The sequence below is a fragment of the Eptatretus burgeri genome, chromosome 5 (assembly GCF_056783735.1).
Source record: "Eptatretus burgeri isolate ZD-2024b chromosome 5, Ebu_testis_v1, whole genome shotgun sequence".
In the NCBI taxonomy this organism is placed as follows: domain Eukaryota; kingdom Metazoa; phylum Chordata; class Myxini; order Myxiniformes; family Myxinidae; genus Eptatretus; species Eptatretus burgeri.
The window spans coordinates 69,152,143-69,167,214 of NC_140965.1; the positions used below are offsets into that span (position 1 = coordinate 69,152,143).

A 15,072-nucleotide genomic window follows, 5' to 3' on the forward strand; every position below is an offset into this window, starting at 1 on the left:
TGTGTACGTGTGTGTACGTGTACGTAGCCTGGTGTTGGCGCAGTGGTTTGGGCAGCGGCTTGGGATCCAAGAGATCCTGAGTTCAAGCCCCGTTGGGCCACTGAATTAATACACCAGGGGGTTGACTCAGCCTGTCATCCTTCCGAGGTCGGCGAAACGAGTACCAGTGTACTGGGCCGGTGTATACCCCGGTTAAAATAGGTGTACCATATCCCTGTGTCGTAAGAGGTGACCAGGGTTGCGTCAGGAAGGGCATCCGGCATAAAACATGTGCCAAATCACTATGCGGATCATACGGATGATCCGCTGTGGTGACCCCTAACGGGAGCAGCCGAAAGAAGAAGAAGAAATGTATATATATATATATATATATATATATATATATATATATATATATATATATATATATATATATATATATATATATATATACATACATACAGGGTGGGGCATTTATATGTGAAGGTTTTATTATCCTTATAACTTTTTTGTTTCTAAACCAAATAAAATAAAATTTCTATACAACATAGGCATGTACTTCAAGTTTTTAAAGTCAATTTTGATTCTTTATTTCTTAAAAATTACATCAGACAAATGGGCCCCTTGTGAATTCCTGCATTCACGACAGCGGATCATCATATTGTTCATTACCGCAAGCAATGTCTCTTGATCAATAGAGCGGATGGTTGCAGTGATGTTTGCCTTCAATTCATCAATCGATGTTGGATGTTCCTTATAAACTTTGCCCTTCAGAAATCCCCATAGGAAGAAATCTGGTAGAGTTAAATCTGCCAAATCAAAGTGTACCTCATCTGTCATGATGACCTTGTTTGTGAAATTGACATGCTCATTGCATTTAAATAATAAAATAAAATAAAATGCTCATTGCATTTAAAGTGCTCCATCATTAAAAACTGTCAAATATTATCTGTAAAACAAAGAAAACAATAATTAGTTATGCCAAGACTGCTTCTGGCTGGAAAGATTGCAAATGTGTCAGATATAAATGCCCCACCCTGTGTACATATATATATATATATATATATATAAGCAATAGCAACCATCATACAGCGATCCCGAAACAGTTATTCCACTAATATACGTTCAGACAGACCCTTACCTTTTGTTTAGCAGGACAATGGGACAGTGCATTGTGTAAACTTCATAGTTAGGTCTGATTAAATCTCTGCACTCATTCCTATTCTTTTTTTCTACTCTTATTCCTGAGGTAAATCCCAGCCACATGCGCCCTTCGCTGTTTGATGGGTCCTCAACGAAGGCCAAGCAGGTATTACGCTGGACACCCCTCTGCAGAAATCACAGCCTGTGAAATGCACGTGCAGCGATAATTTCCAAACACGTACCGAGGAGATGGAAGAAACGGCACCCTAAATGCTGGCAACTTCCAAAGCGCACACGCCCGCGCCCTTCTCAACCCATTTCCAAATCTCCATCTAATAATTATATCCAATCCTTTCCCTCAATTCCCTGACAGATTAGGGCTGGCACCATGCATCCCACCGCCTCTGATAACCACGCGCACTGTACAGGGCATGCTCGATGGTGGGCGAAGCCACACGCTGACCACGTGTACAACGGCGGACCCACGCACACTGTACGGGGCATGCTCGATGGTGGGCGAAGCCACACGCTGACCACGAGTACAAGGGCGGACCCGCGCACACTGTACGGGGCATGCTCGATGGTGGGCGAAGCCACACGCTGACCACGTGTACAATGGCAGACCCGCGCACACTGTACGGGGCATGCTCGATGGCGGGTGAACCCACGTGTACAACGGCAGACCTACGCACACTGTACGGGTAGATCAACCATCAACGAGTACATCGTCAATCTCCTTTGCCACACCACCAGCGTTGGATACCAAGTCCAGCGATGAGCCTGTGGGTGCTGAAACCATGAACCAGCCACCCTAAGTCCATGACTTCTTGCAAAGTCAAGGACCTTAGTGCTATTCTGGTTCACAGTTTCAGACTCGTGGGGACTAACACATGTCTCATAGCCATCCCTATCAGTTCCAGTCGATGTATTGAAATCCCCCAAAACTAGAAGAGTATCTCGCCTGGGGCACTGATCAACCACAGACTCGAGTGTGGCATAGAATGTGTCCTTCACGGTGAGATCACTCGCTTCAGTTGGAGCATAAACAGAGACAAGTTAAACGACACCCAAGGAGTGACGAGTCCTTAGTCTCATTATATGCTCGTTGACCGGTGTTGCCTCAATTATCATTGGAGTCAGCTTAGTGGACACAGCTACAGCAAGTCCATTATTTGGTACAACCAGTTTAAGTTATTTAATTTCGTCAATTGTGTGATCGAGCATTGATCAAATTTTAATTGAAAAACCCGTGGATCATACATGCCCACGAAGCAGAGATTTGATCATCACAAAGAGTCAAATTCCCAGTTTCTTCTCCGGATTTGTCTAATGGATCTGATCCACTAACCCAAGCCATGTTCGGATGCAATTTCAAATATATATATGAATTTAAACGCCATTAATTAAGTCATGCTAGTTAATTACTCTCAGCGCATTAATCATTGTAAATTGATGAACTCTTACTTAATGCTCATCTGCTTTTAAAGTTGATCATTAATTCGCCCATTAATCTTTCAAAAAACCCCAAAATCAATTCTAATGCACACCTCTGAATTAAATCATCATTGATTCACCAATCTCAGTCAATTGTCCCTAATCCATTTGTTATTGTGGACTGAATAATCATGAATCAATTACCTTCCATGTGTGCTTAGCCATTTTTCCATTTGAGTGTATTCATCATTAACTAATTAATGTTGATTCCATCATCTTTAAATGGCTAATCCGAGATGACTAACCCTGAGTCATTAAGCCATAAAGATTGAATTCCGCACCATTTTGGTTCCTTCGAGGTGTTATAGAATTTTTGACGGTCCAGTTGCATTAATATTAACAACTAATTATTGATTCAGCTAGTCTGACAGGATATTGAATGAAGCTTGCATTGTTGTGAACTGTACTACACGAATCATTTTGTTTTCATATTCATAAAATCCAAATCACTCCGAATGGAATTGGAACGTTCCATGAATGAAGGTGTGTGGTGTATTTAAACTTGGGAAGGGTAACAGACTCAAGGTTTTTGGTAGAAAGTATGCGACTTGGGCAGATAGGTGAGAGGACAGAGGTTGGGGTGGGGGGTAGGCAAGACCAAAAGAGAAATAACAAAAGATGGCACGGCCATTTTACGTCTTTTGTATGGAAAATCTGACAAATTTGAAAGACCAGACTCGGTGGCATCTTAGTTAGAGCATCTGCTCTGAGCCTGAGAGGTTGGTAGTTCGCTCGGAGGTTGGTGGTTGGCTGGGAGGTTTGAAATCCGACCGAGTCATACTCATACCACAGACTTTTTAAATGGTATGTACTGCTTCCTTGCTTGATGCTCAGCCTTTGAAAGGATGGAGTATGCACAAATCAACCATAGTTTGGCAATCACAGTGCGGGCTTTGATGGGTTGACTGGCCGGGGTGTTGATCCATTTGGGACGTTGGTAGGTGAGATCGTCAGCACACTTGTGCTCGTTTTTAACCACGCTCTTGCATGTCATGTCACAGCTTAATCTTACTTAAATGAGCGGATAAAAAAAATGAACAAAAACTCACTCTGTGATGCTGCACACTTGTCTGGTATCGCTATGGGAACTCAAGCTGCGGCTTCCTGCTGTTATGGGGTTGAAAACGCACCCGACTCACGTCTCAAGGACAGTCCCTGTAGACAAGGCGCACACCACAAACTCCTTATTTTCCCCTCATTTTATGAGACAAAAAGTTTGTCTTGTACATGGGGATTTACGGAATACTGAACCATCACATGTCTTACCTTAAACAGCTTCAATTCGAAGAAAGGTTCAAGTGTGCGCAAGCTCATGAGACCAGATGGACGTGTGCTGCATCTGATACTCGGTACTACACAGATGAACCTAAACCACGTGCGAGTGCATACAACCTTAAATAAACATACTTCATGAACTGTGGAAGTAAAGTTACACCACTGGCGTGCTTGGGCCTGGTCTCTGCGAACATTGGATGTAAGCTGATGGGGTGCCAGAGGTTACTCAATTTGTATTGTCATGCTGGAAGTTACGCATTATTAAAAAGTTAGGGTTAGGGATAGTCATGCATTATTTAGCGATTAAAAAAAAAAGTACTACTATTATATATTTTTTAATTTTTGGTGGGGAAAAAATGATATACAGTATTCACCCCGACTTTTTATGATCGGTGGTATAACCATCCATCATGCCCAACCCCGCAGGATTGACCCCCCTGCCGAATGGCCTCGCTCCTGCATTGATGTTTCTTGTAAGAGAACTCGTATAAATTAATAACTAGCAGGGACGCACAGAAATTCAACATTATGTAAAATGTGACCAGCTCTTAACCTCTCCAACCCCAAGTCCTCAAACCACCCCCCCCCCCACACACAAAACCCCAAGTCCTCAACCAAATGAAGTCCTCCAACCCCTCTCAAAGCTTCAACCTCCACTCTCCCAGCTATCTATCCCCTCATTGTGCTTCCCTCCCCTTTTCTTCTTAAAGTCTTCAACCCCCCCTGCCCCCACCCCAACCCCAAGTCCTAACCTCCCTTACCCCCATTCCCAGCACCTCAACCTCCCTCTCCTAACTCTGAACCCTCTCTGCCCTCGACCATCCACAACTCTCTGCCCCCCCCTCCCCTCTTTCTTCAAGTCCTCAACTCCTCCTCCCAACCCCAAGTCCTCAACAAATGTGAATGCCTGAATGATTAAAATAGGCTTGCGTTGTCCCGACGTTGATCCTGTTCCCGTTCATTAAGATCAATGTTAAAAAATAAACAAATAAAAAAAAATGTGTTGATAATTCACAACCTCGCTATATTCCATCATGTTGTGATTCTTCAGTAAAAAAAAAATAGTGGATAAGCAAGCTAAATTATCATTAAAAAACAAAATCGTTAAGAAGTGTTAAAATTTAATAAACAAAAAACATGTTTAATTCACAATCTCACAAGATTCCGTTATCTTGCAATTCTTCAGGAAAAATAGTGAATAAGCAAGCTAAATCTAGTGTGTGTGTGTGTGTGTGTGTGTGTGTGTGTGTGTGTGTGTGTGTGTGTGTGTGTTGTTCATAAAGCATAACATTTTCTCATTTTTCTCTCTCTCTCTCTCTCTCTCTCTCTCTCTCTCTCTCTCTCTCTCTCTCTCTCTCTCTCTCTCTCTCTCTCTCTCTCTCTCTCTCTCTCTCTCTCTCTCTCTCTCTCTCTCTCTCTCTCTCTCTCTCTCTCTCTCTCTCTCTCTCTCTCTCTATCTCTCTCTCTCTCTCTCTCTATCTCTATCTCTCTCTCTCTCTCTATCTCTATCTCTCTCTCTCTCTATCTCTCTCTCTCTCTCTCTATCTCTCTATCTCTCTATCTCTCTATCTCTCTATCTCTCTCTCTCTCTCTCTCTCTCTCTCTCTCTCTCTCTCTCTCTGCCCCATCCTCGCTCCACACCCGCCGAAAACAGAGCAGCACCCTCCTACACATCTCTCTCCTCTCTCCAGACGGTGTTTGTCTCCGGACGTGTCCGGGCAGACTTTCTCTCCAGACGTGTCCGGGCAGAGTTTCTCTCCGGACACGTCTCGGTGGAGTCTTCCTCCAGATGCGTCTGGGCGGTGTTTGTCTCCGAACATTTCCAGGCGGTGTTCATGTTCAGATGGCTTGGCTACAGACGTGTCCTACAGACAGATGTGTCCGGGCAGTGTTTGTCTCTGGACTGTGTTTATCTCCAGACTTGTCCGGGTGGTGTTTGTCTCTGGGCGGTATTTATAGTATCAACGGTACAAAATATGCCTGGTGTTGGCTTCATGGTTAGGGTGGTCAGCTTGGAATCCAAGGATCCTGAGTTCAAATCCCCTTTGGCTGTTGAATTAATACCAGGTGGGGTTGACTCTGCTTGTTATACTTCCAAGGTCGACAAAATGAGTGCCAATTTGCTGGTATACTGTGTCGGAGTGGCGACCCATCCAGGATTGTGCCCAATAGCCAAGGAGACTGCTTGCTTACACAGTACCAACGCTCTGCACAGAGCTTGGTCCCAATGGATGGATGGATGGTACAAAATGGATTTCAGACATTATTTTGTTTCCATCTTCACTGTTAATCTGTGCGGAATAATTTTGATGAAACAGTATGAATCTTAATTAACGCTCCAGCGCACGTCTGCCTTCCCTTCCTCTCACCTCACACTGTCTTCCCTTCCATCACCCCTCCTCGCTCCCCCTCCCTCATCTTTCTTTCTCCCTCTATCTCCGCTCTCTGCCCCCTCTCTCTCTTCCACACCCCACCCTCCCCCCCTCCCAGGATTCCCATCAGCGAAGCAATGGATAGCAGTTGCTAGGGATAATAATAATAAAAAAATTAAGGCCGTTTTTCATGGAGTGAAATAATATGCAATTTATTTACTCCTTGGAAAAAAATAATATGGAACTGGAATTTTGAAGACTTGGGGTTGGGAGGGGAGAAGGGTTGGTTAAGGACTTGAAGAGACATTTTACATTACGTGGAATTTCCACGGGATCCTGCCAGTGTTCATGAATCGAGTAAGGATAACAGAAGTGGAGGATCCAATTCCACTCTTGAAAGAAGCCACAAGATCTGTTAGAGAGCTTTGAAAAAAAAAAAAAAAAAAAAAAAAAAAAAACTGTCTCCGGTGGTAAATGAGATTCGTGCTTTGTGATACGCGAGCTGGGGGAGGGATGTCACAAATTCATGAAACGAGCTTTGTGTCAAAATCTGGCAAAATAAAAGATGGTAAAAGGATTGGATGCAGACTTCACATTGTAGCATGCAGGGGAAGTGTCTCCTCACTTCTTTTTTTCATTTGTTCGTTTGATCCTGCTTGCCAGATTATGTTGTTCACTCTGTTTTCCTACAAAATTATATCCTTTGTTCGTACAGGTCCATGATGACCAGAGAGAGGGGGTGGGCTCCATGTCTGTTTAATAATTATTTACTAAAATGTGTCCCTTATAATTATTAAACCTCCCCCTGTTGGATCGAGGGAGGCTTATACCTGGTGTCGGGTTTGTTTCTACAGTTAGTGCCCCCAATTTGTCATGGTACCTCAGTTTCTTAGACCCCCAAGGAGTACTAAACCACCATTTAGGTTTTTTTCTGCCAATGCCTGAGCTGTATCTCGGAGCCGGCTCGAACTTTCGGAATGAAATTTTGCATTAATAATGGGACTACAAAGTTGATGTAATTTTTTTTTTTTATAATTCGACCTAATTTTTAAGGGCATGACCTAATTATAGACAATTTAACATTTTTCACCATAACTCGACTAAAATTTGTCGGATCAGAACGGCATTACCCTCGCTAGATAACCTAGAATTTGGAGCTTTTACGCTTAATTTACAACATACCCCTCCAAGTTAAAGGTCAAGGTCAAATGCTGGTCTGAAAAATAACATTTTTTGTGATCGCTCAATTTTGCTGACACGGAATCTCAAAGACTGCTTGGCCTTCCAATATGCCCTTGCATCATAATAGTGTACCTGCACTGAAATTGTGCACCTGATATTGACCTCGTGAACTAAAAACATATTTTTGATCACAACTTGAACAGTTTTTCTCCGATTTTCATGATGTTGAGTTTTATGGATAGATTGTAGATGGGACACATTTTCTTAATTTACACTCTATCCTTATATGCTGAAGGTCAAGGTCATATGGTGGTCTGTAAAAAAAAAAAGTATGGCTATCGTTGGAGCGCGGATGCCGGGCGAGGTTTACCCTTGGTGATCACTTTTTGATCGCACATATCTCGTTTTGATTGCATTGGGAAAATTGCATTTCTGGACACTTGTCATAACTTAGTGTTCAATGTGTACGACTTGGACCCTTTGTTTCACCGACAGGAAATTCGAGGGATTTTTAAAAATCAATTAAATCACAACTAGTTGATTGAAATTGCTAGTCTTGCCAATGCTTATGCCTGGTGTTGGCTTAATGGTTAGGGTGGTGGGCTTTGGATCCTAGGGTCCAGAGTTCAAATCCCGCTCAGCTGTTGAATTAATACCAGGTGGGGTTAACTCAGCCTGTCATCCTTCTGAGGTCGGCAAAATGAGTGCCAGCTTGCTGGTATACTGTGTCGGAGTGGCGACCCGTCCAGGATTGTGCTCAATAGCCAAGGAGACTGCTTAAGCAGCACCAACGCTCTGCAAAGAGTATGGTCCCAATCTCCTCCAATGTTTCCTGACAGTGTATTAGACCCAAATAATTTGGAGCATTCAGTTGTAGAATGGAGCGTACTTGAATCGGCCGATCTACAAAATTCTGCACAATGTATTCATAATTACCTCTGCCACCAAAGGTGAATGGAGGTTATGTTTTCACCTCCGTTTGTTTGTCTGTCTGTTGGGTCGCCGAAATAGGTGACCCTTATTGTCAGTAATTCTGTCTATTTGTTCGTTTGTCATCAGCATAATTGGTAGTAAATGCGGGCTGATTTTGACCAAACTCGGGTGGTAGGTACATCTTATGACCTAGTGCTTTGGAAATTGTGATGGTTGCTAAGTACACTTTGGTTCCCCAGCAACAGCCGAAAAACCATTAAAAATCGGTACCGTTCACACGAAATCAATTCCGAAAGCCATTATCCCACGTAGGCTTATGAAATTTGGCGTGAATCATCTACAGGTGATTCACTACCAAATATATTCCGGTTTTTGTGATATATGGAATAGTTTACCCGCAGCGCCCCCTACAAATGGGGTATGCCCAAAAATTCAAGGCCCCCTCGCGACCAGGTGAGTGCATCGATCCGAATGAAACTTTGCAGGTTCATAGCACGCAATGAGTACTACAACTTTGTCTCAGGACATATTGACCGATTTCGCTTACGTCAGGGGTCAAAGGGCAAAAATCAATAATATGCGAGAGCTGGAGATGCCTTCGCGCCAAATGCTACTCCTAGGGTTATGGTCAGATGGTCATGAAAATTCACACTAATCGTCTGGAATATATTGTGCACAAATGATCGAGCCAGATTTTTGATTTATATCTTTGTTCACCCACAGCACTCCCTCGAACTTTGGGGATTTCTGATATCAAACCGCATTTTCGGTACTTTTCATTCAAATTGATACCGAGTAGTTATCAGTAGATGGAACTCGATGAGATTTAGTATGCATACTCTTAAGGTGATTCTCTATCCACGATATGACATCCATTTTTTTTCTACATCTTATAGTTTCCAAATGGTAACCCTCTCAACTTGGGTGTCTGAGGGCCATTGAGCATTCCCGCTGAAAATTCAAAGTACACTAGCTCCAAGACGGTTGAACCAAATTGAATGAATCTTTACATGCTTATAGACCGTAATGAGTACTACAACTTTGCTCATTTGCATAATGACCTATCTCGAGTAGGTCAGGGGTCAAAGGTCAATAAGTGCATTTTTCAGGTGAAATTACCATTCAAGGCACCCTTGCTCCTACACGGATTAACTGATACGAATGAAAGTTCATAGGTACATAGTACACAACGAGTACTACAACTTTGCTTCAGGACATATTGACCTATCTCGGCTAAGTCAGGGGTCAAAGGTCAATGAGTGCATTGTTCGGGCAAAATGACCATTCAAAGCCCCCTTGCTCATACACGGGTTAAGCGATTCGATTGCAATTTCGTAAGTACCTAGATCAACTCAGATCAGGTGTCAAAGGTCATCGGATGCTCGGCGACCCATGGCCGCCTACCGGCTTGTCTGTTTGTTTCTGAACAGGATATCTCAAAAGGTTGTGGACGGATTCGGATGAAATTTGGTAGAGAGCTTGGGTATGTGACACGGACGAAATGATTAGATTTTGGTGAAGATCCGCGAAAATTTTAAAAGTTATTTTTCACCATTGAATGATAGGTCTTAAACGATATATAGCAGGATAACTATAAAAGTTATAGACGGATTCGGCCGAAACTTGGTGGACGAGTTGCTTAGGTGACAAGAACAAGCCGATTAAATTTTAGTTCAGGTCCGAATCCAGATCCGGCCCATCAGTGGGATACAAAACTTAAGCTAATCAACCTGGCGGAGGTCTGCACTCTACCAAGTGGCCATAAAAAAAAAACGTTTATAAATAATTGTTTGAATATTTGAACAGCAGTTTGATCCACAGGTGAGTAGGATTGTCATGTTTGTTGGTGGACATGTTGTATGATTTCATGTACTATCATGTAATAGAATATGTGAGGAGAGTTATAAATACCTGATAATACATAAAATCCTTTCGCGAGTAAAGTTTGATTAGTAGTGATGTTCCATTGATGGGTTGACTGACTGCCTGGACACAAATGAGGTTGTGGATCCACTGATGTAGATAATCTACTGATGTGGATCCGTGACCAAGGTTGTGGATCCGCTGTTTGGAGAGATTCTGGGCTGAAAGAATGAAAACCTCGAGGAAGAACGGTACCCAGCTGATAAATGAAACAAAACAAGATGTGTGTGTGTGTGTGTGTGTGTGTGTGTGTGTGTGTGTGTGTGTGTGTGTGTGTGTGTGTGTGTGTGTGTGTGTGTGTGTGTGTGTGTGTGTGTGTGTGTGTGTGTGTTTACAGTTGCTCGGTTTTGCTCACCAGGCACTTTTAACCTGCCGTTTCCAGCACAAAATCCTTAAATCAAATTGTCTTTTCAACATATTTTTTGCAGTTAGACGAGAGAGTGGCAATTTCAAGATGGTTAACCATAATTGTGTTCCTGAATGCAAATCGGATTCACGGAAATATGACAAATATCCGTGGATGAGAGGTGTCCAGTTCATACAATTTCCTCTTAATATAAGCAAGCGGCGTAGTGGATATAACACACAAAGACACACGATCTTCTCTTACCAATAGATACAAATATAGTGCAATTTCTCTTGCGTCCCGAGAACCAAACTAATATATATATATATATATATATATATATATATATATATATATATATATATATATATATATATATATATATATATATATATATATTGTTACGAATTCTGGCCCGCCTGGCTTGCGATCGGCCGCGTACCTCTAATGGCAGCCGCGTCGCCCACCGGACGGACAATTCAGTCGTGACCCTCCTGGAACTACCACCAGGAGCCAGTCACGGGTGGGGGTTTAACCTCACCACAACCCAGTCCGCATTCCACCCGCGCGAAATAGGGTGAATCACCGAATGTCGATATACCTAAATACCCGCGCAGGTAACCTACCGAGGGGTTGCACCACGCCGCAAGTCGGTTTAGGACATGAACCACTTAAGCGGTTCGTTCCGTGCTACAAGGATAACCGAGCGGTGTTATCGCCGACCTCGACGGTTCAGATTCTTCTTTACTCGGGTGTTCAAAACCCACTACTAATTCCACGATGCAAGATGGCACTTTCAATGTGGTGAAAGGAGGACGCGACGAACGGGATACGTTGCACACAAGGACATATTGCACACACAACACAAGCAAGGAATCATGCACGTATTTACAAGCAAGGCAAATAGAAAGCAATACAACCGACTACAATGAGAATGTACATGCACTTAACAGGACGGCACCACAGCATGCATACAAAAACAACAGGAAAACCCTTCCCATAGGCAGGGAGGGAGACGGGGTTCGTAAACCTTTATGGTCGTGGGCCGTGGATGACCGAAAAGGCCCGCGACTCCGTGCTGGTTACCTGCCCCCTTGAGGTGTGACGGTGGGCAGGTCGCGACGCCTCGTTCCCACGGCAGCTAGCGTAGCCGCGCCTGCTCTCGGGCCTTTGCGATGATGTGGTCGGTGAGTTCTCTCCGGCGTCCCTCGCCAGACGCGCAGATTCACACCACACAGCCGGCAGGGCTGCGCCTCCCGTCTGCGTCTCCGAGGCGTCGCCCGGACTCGCCACCGGCCCGCGCCTTCACCGACAGGTCGCCCACCGCAAAGACGAGAGAGCCCGACCTCGACCACCAAGGGAGAGCTCGAAGATGAAGCGAGAGGATGACGTCCACAAAGAGAGTGAGCCTCGCGCGCAGTCCGCCTTGTATAACGTGGGGCTCCGCCCTTCGCTTCTCCCCGTTTTCGGCTCCACCTTCCTTCGAGAAGGTTCCCGAAAAGGGGCGTTCCCTCACCCCGACCGCCTCACGCTGTGCATCCACCAATCGGCGGCGAGCTGCCCTCCCCCTTTCCTTCACACCAAGCGCGGGGAAAATAGGCGGGAAAAACCCACAGGCCTCACAAGAGCTTTTGTCCTGCCAATCCTTCTCGGACGGTTTCCGACGCGGAAACCGTCTTACCGTGGTCCGCGGAGGATGGTGTTCGTAAAGGCGCTGTCACACCTTGACGTTTTAGCCAGCAATGGCAACGTATAAAAATGTATGTAAAACGTTGGCGTACGCTGAAGTTTTGAGATTTTTTTTTAAAGTTTTGGTCGTATTCATAACGTGTTGGTCGTATGCATAACATATTAGTAACGGGCACAGAACGTTTCGTTGTGTTATAGATAACTTATACCAACGAATGCTTAGCCTGTTGTCGGCGTTCACAACCTTTGCCCAACGATAGTTTAACTTCGGCATAGCGCGCTGCACGTATCGCCGACGAATTCGTGGCGTTCTCTGTTAAAAACCTGCCGCACGCCGATTTAAATCATAACCGCCTGAAAATTGGAAGCGTCAACATCGCAGTCACACCTTGACGATTTAGCGAGCGTATGCCGACCTATGAAAAATGTGTGTAAAACGCTGGCACACTTCGAATACGGTATGGGTAAGTTGTGTATACATTAGGAGCACGCTGAAAAACGAGGAAGTGCGCTGTCATATTCCGTGGTACGTCTTGTACGTCGTGAAATTTCAAGCATGCTGAAAATTCTACGACGTACTCAACGTAAGGCTCACAAGTTCCGCATACGCTGGCATAAGTTCTCTGCACGCTCCGCGATCGTTGACACACGTCGGACACACGTTACTTGTAAGTTACTCATAAGTCGAAACACGTCTAGGTAATGTTTAGCATACCCGAAACTTAATTTTTAACCTATGAGTAACGTGCTTTGAACCTATGAGTAGCGTGCTTTGAACCTATGAGTAGCGTGGTTTGAACCTATGTGTAACGTATCTCAAACGCACATTGTCATATGTTGACGAATTTGATTGACGTCTTCCGGACGACCACAGAACTTACTGAACGTGTTTCTAACTTACATCTACCATATAATGGCGTATTGGCAGCGTTTAGGGGAATTGGTATATACAAATAGGTTTAACAAGAAGAACCCGTCAGTGTTCCAGACTCCATGTTGAGTAGATGTCAATGTCAGTAGTATCAGTAGTAGTAGTAGTAGTAGTAGGTGAGCGTGTCAGTAGTAGTAGTAGTAGGTGAGCGTGTCAGTGGTAGTAGTAGTAGTAGTAGTAGGTGAGCGTGTCAGTAGTAGTAGTAGTAGTGGTAGGTGAGCGTGTCAGTAGTAGTGGTAGTACTAGTATTGGTAGTAGTAGTAGGTGAGCGTGTCAGTAGTAGTATTGGTGGTAGTAGTAGTAGTATTGGTAGTAGGTCCATGTCAGTAGTAGTAGGTGAGCGTGATGGGGAGGGTGTGGGTGATGATGGATCTTCATTGCGTCCACGAATAGGAGACTACTTTGCACCATTGTTCGGTGTTCTTTTCGGCTAATTTTTTTTTTTCTCATTCCCACGATGAACTATTTTTTGTTTCAGTTTTAAAAGTATTCAAAACGACTTGGACAAATGCAGAATGTACTAGTAATGAACACAGAACGCTTCGATAACTTATACATGTTATACCAACGATTGATTAGCGTGTTTTAGGCGTCCACAACCTATGCCCAACGATAGTCGAACTTATGCATAGCGTGGCAGCGTATCGTCGACGATTACGTGAGGTTTTCTATTCATAGGCTGCAACTTCACTTTTAATAAATGGCTGTCACTCGCCTATTGTTTTTGGACGCTGGTGCTCGGCAATTGAAATCGTTTCCACTGAACGAGTTAAATCGCTTCCACTGGACTATTGAAATGATTTAATAATAATAATGCTTGGTTATCCATGGACCCACTCTGACTAGCAGCTCGTCGAACATCACTGGGGGCATTCGCAGGAAGTTGCTGAAGGATGCATGGTCCTCGTTCCGGAGTTCCACCATGAGATGGTCATATATGCCGTAATGGCGTCGCCTCCCGATCCATGGTCTCACCCAGTTCCTTCTCCTCCGTTCACGTCTTCTTCTCCCAGCTCTATTGGCACGCAACTGGTGCAGTGTCAACTCGATGAGGTCATGTTGATGTTCGAGGACAGGTAGGCATTGTCGTCTCAGCGTTGCCGTATCCTCCATCTCTCAGAATGACATGGATATGTACTCACCACGAAGTCTAAAAAAAAAGAGACGGGTTCCTCCTGCGAAGGCCTTTTTTATATACCAATTCCCCTAATCGCTGCCAATACGTCATTATACGGTATCTGTAAGTTAGAAACGCATTCATTAAGTTCTGTTGTTGTCCTGAAGACGTCAAATATGTCTACGTCTTTTTCAAGTAACGTGTTGCGAAGTGTGAACAACGTTCGTGCAGCGTGCTTACAAAACGTTACTCATAGGTTAGAAATAAGTTTCGGGTACGCTAAACATTACCTCGACGTGTTTCGACTTATGAGTAACTTACAAGTAACGTGTGTCGACGTGTGTCAACGATCGCATAACGTGCCTACAATTTATGGCCAGCGTAGCAGAACGTGTGAGTCATACGCTGGCATACGTCGTAAAATTTCAAGCATGCAAAAATTTGAGGTCAACCCAAAAGTTCAACGTTTAAAGCCAGCGTACTACGACTTATGGCAGTTTTTCAGCATGCTCTGAATGTATACAAAACGTACCAATAACGTATTCGACGTTTGCCAGCGTTTTAGACAAATTTTTCATAAATCGGCATACGCTGGCTAAATCGTCAAGGTGTGACAGCGGCTTAAGCGGGCGTAGTGGCGAAGATGGTAGTGATTGTTGTAAGGGGTGGTGTGAGCGTGGTGGGCGTT

At 44.1% G+C, this 15,072-nt stretch overlaps 1 protein-coding gene and 1 long non-coding RNA gene across 2 annotated transcripts in view; one reads left to right on the forward strand and one right to left on the reverse strand.

Moving 5' to 3' along the window:
• Window positions 1-557: 557 nt before the first annotated feature.
• LOC147026649 (uncharacterized) lies at window positions 558-12,103 on the reverse strand. The gene is made up of 3 exons (XR_015058438.1): window positions 11,734-12,103; window positions 3,666-3,771; window positions 558-928 (listed from the first exon to the last, which is right to left on the reverse strand). It is a non-coding gene; the product is annotated as an uncharacterized LOC147026649 (long non-coding RNA).
• Window positions 12,104-12,212: 109 nt separating this feature from the next.
• Window positions 12,213-15,072, forward strand: part of LOC147026650 (uncharacterized) — a 36,254-nt gene continuing 33,394 nt past the window's right edge. The window contains exon 1 of the mRNA XM_085882306.1: window positions 12,213-12,407. The gene's annotated coding sequence lies outside the window, so the exon portion shown is untranslated. The remainder of the gene's footprint in view (window positions 12,408-15,072) is intronic.